The sequence below is a fragment of the Hylobates moloch genome, unplaced genomic scaffold (assembly GCF_009828535.3).
Source record: "Hylobates moloch isolate HMO894 unplaced genomic scaffold, HMol_V3 SCAFFOLD_12, whole genome shotgun sequence".
Lineage (NCBI taxonomy): Eukaryota > Metazoa > Chordata > Mammalia > Primates > Hylobatidae > Hylobates > Hylobates moloch.
The window spans coordinates 12,171,543-12,175,318 of NW_026652287.1; positions in this window are offsets into that span (position 1 = coordinate 12,171,543).

The window sequence follows — 3,776 nt, forward strand, 5'->3', positions numbered from 1 at the left end:
GTCCTAGTAGATCTGTCTGTTTCTCCCCACACCCACCCACCAGATTGAATTGGGTGCCTTTTATGTACCTCCAGGGCTCTAGGCTAACCTAGTGGGTACTACTAATATGTAGCACTTAGGCCACTAGATTACATTTGTCTGGTTTCTGATCTATTTGCCCTGCTAGAGTCTGAATTGCTTGAGGACAGGAAGTCTTGCATGGGGCCTGGCACATAGTAGGAGCTCAATAAACATCAAGTGCATGTGTGCATGAATGAGCAGACAAATTGGCCTTTATGAGTCAGCAGGAGGCAAATCCAGGTGCAACAGAACAGCTTTCAGACAAAGAGCTTTTCTTTTTGGTTTTTGAGACAAAAGTCTCACTCTGCCACCCAGGCTGAGTGCAGCGGTGCAATCTCCCCTCTGCCTCCCGGGTTCAAGTGATTCTCATCCCTCAGCCTCCCGTATAGCTGGGATTACAGGCATGCACCGCCACATCTGGCTAATTTTTGTATTTTTAGTAGAGATGGAGTTTCATCATGTTGGCCAGGCTGGTCTCGAACTCCTGACCTCAAGTGATCCACCCATCTTGGCCTCCCAAAGTGCTGGGATTACAGGTATGAGCCACCTCGCTTGGCCTTAGACAAAGAGCTTCTCTAAGATGACACACCCAGAGCTCCCCACCAGGGAAGGCAGTGGTGCAGGTTGCAGAAAGAACTCTTGCCTAGGAAAGTGCATCTCAGTCCTTGAAAAGTCTCAGAGTCCTTTCTTCAAACAATCATACTAGGAACCCCAAAATATAAGACAAGTTGCTGGGCACTGTGGCTCACGCCTGTAATCCCAGCACTTTGGGAAGCTGAGGTGGAAGGATCCCTTGAGGCCAGGAGTTCAAGACAGCCTGGACAACAGATTGAGACCCCGTCTCTACAAAAAAATTTAAAAATCAGCTGGTGTGCATCTGTAGTCCTAGTTATGCAGGAGGCTGAGGCAGGAGGATCGCTTGAGCCCTGGAGTTCAAGACTGCAGTGAGCTATGATCCCACCACTGCACTCCAGCCTGGGTGCCAGAGTGAGACCCTGTCTCTAAAACAAAGAAAGAAAGAAAAAAAAAATCGTTTCCTGGCAGGAGCCAAAACAAAAAACAAAAGCAAATAAAAATAATTTTAAAATGAACAAACCAACAAAAAGACAAATTAATGGGGAGGAGTCCTAGCTTCAGCATGGGAGGAGGCAGAAGGCCTGCCCTGGGCCTCCCCTTACCCTGAGCATTAAGGGGCCTCTGAACAGTAGCCTGGCTACATTCTCCATTTCCTTTATCACAACTGGCATATCTATGATTTTATTATCTTTTTTTTTAGACAGAGTCTCACTGTGTCGCCCAGGCTGGGGTGAAGTAGCGTAATCTCGGCTCACTGCAACCTCCGCCTCCCGTGTTCAAGCAATTCTCTTGTCTCAAACTCCCTATTAGCTGAGATTGCAGTCATACACCACTACGCCTGGCTAATTTTTGTATTTTTAGTACAGACGGGGTTTCACCATGTTGGCCAGGCTTGCCACTTCGATTTTAGGCAGCCACACACTGGGGACAAATGAGTCCTAGTTTATCCCTAAGTCTATCCTGAGTGGTGTTCCTGGGGGCTCACCCTGCCGGCTGAGAGAGATGTCTACAGAAGCCCTCTTCCTGCAAGTTGCCCTCCAAGGCCACTGCGTTTCTGAAACAGTGAAACTCTGGAGTCTCTGGGCAGAGCCAAGCTAGTACAGAGGCAGGCAGGGCTGCAGGCCTGCCTAGCAGGGCACAGAGCCAAGGGCTTAGTCTCAGAATTGGATTATTAGAGTGAATTTGGAGCTCCCAGTCCCACTGACCTCGGGATCGTGAGGATTACCCGGGCCTCTGGCTGGGGCCCACAATCGTCCACATTCCCTGCCAGGTCTGAGAATAAGGATCCTCCCTCTGCGGCAGCACAGTGGGCAACGGATGCTCTGCCCACCTCCCACCCCCAGCCATCAGCCCCGCAGCCTCCCCTGGCTGCCTGGAGGCACACCAGCCTCCCTTGTGTCTGGGATTCACAGCAGTGCTATTCAGGTTGTTGTCCACGGACTGGCAGCATCAGCACCCTCTGGGAACTTGTAAGAGATGCAGATTCATGGACCACACCCCAGACATGGGATCAGAATCACTGCGAGGGTGGCCCAGATCTCGGCTTCACAAATGCTCCAGGCAATTCTGCTGTATGCTAAGGTTTGGGAACCAATGGCTTGAGGTGCACCGGCCACCCCACACACCTGCCTAAGTACGCTCCAAGCCTGTCTAAGACTCGACAACTTCTACCCACAAATTTCTCCTTTGGGCTCCTTTAAGACTTCACTTATAGAAACGAATTACAATGGGTCTTTTCAATTGCATGATTCCACTGCAGTCTGAATAGCAGTCCCTGGGGTGTGCAGTGCCATGCAATGCCCTCAGGGCACTTGCTATGCACTGATCCCATCCTTTATCATCCCCACATTACACATGAGGAAACTGAGCTTCAGAAAGGGGACGCGACTGGCCCTAAGTCACACAGCAAGCAAACCCTGGGCCTATCAGCTACACATCTTTTTCCCACTCAGCAGAGAGGATGGCAGCTATTTCTTTCTTTTTTTAGACGGAGTCTCGCTCCGTCACCCAGTGGCATGATCTCGGCTCACCGCAGCCTCCACCTCCTGGGTTCAAGTGATTCTCCTGACTCAGGCTCCCAAGTAGCTGGGACTCTAGGCGCGTGCCACCACGCCCAGCTAATTTTTCTACTTTTGTAGAGACAGGGTTTTGCCATGTTGGCCAGGTTGATCTTGAACTCCTGAATTCAGGTGATCCTCCCGCCTCGGCCTCCCAAAGTGCTGGTATTACAGGCGTGAGCCACGGCGCCCAGCCAGTGGCAGCTGTGTCTATATCTGTCTGTCCACACACACTGGGATTTCCTCCAGGGCAAAACCCTTCTCATCACTTCATTGGGCAAGCCTTTTCTGACCTCCCTACAGGAGGCCAGGCCTCCTTATTATATCCTGCCAAAGGTCCCTATATTTTTCCTTCATAGCAGTATCACAATTTGTAATCCTATATGATGTGTTTCTCTCATGCCTGTCTCTCCAACCAGTATGAAAGTTCCAGGAAGTCAGAAGTGATACAGACCCTGCTGGATGCTTCTCTTCTTATAGAACCTGATTTTGTTTGGGGAAGCTGAGTACCCAGCTAAATAACCAACTACATTCTTCAGTCTCCCTTAGCAGTCCCAGGTTCTGGCCCACGGATGAGAATGGAAGTCACTGAGTACATAATAGGTACTCAATAAATGCACGTTGGCCAGGCATGGAGACTCATGCCTGGAATCCCAGCACTTTGGGAGGCCAAGGCAGGCAGATCACTTGAGGTCAGGAGTTTGAGACCAGCCTGTCCAACATGGTGAAACCTCATCTCTACTAAAAATACAAAAATTAGCCAGGCGTGGTGGCAGGTGCCTGTAATCCCAGCTACTTGGGAGGCTGAGGCAGGATAATCGCTTGAACCTGGGAAGCAGAGGTTACAGTGAGCTGAGATCACGCCACTGCACTCCAGCCTGGGTGACAGAGCTAGACCCTGTCTCAAAACAGAAAACATGGGAAGTTCAAAAGAACCCTCATTTGACTTCATCTCGAAATAAATAAATAAACAAATAAAAAATGCTGAATGCAAAAATGATCAGCTGGTTCTGGGCATGCAGCTGGTACTCAGGAAATGTGAGGGTCATCTAACCAGGCCCAAGGAGGAAAGACCATCACGGC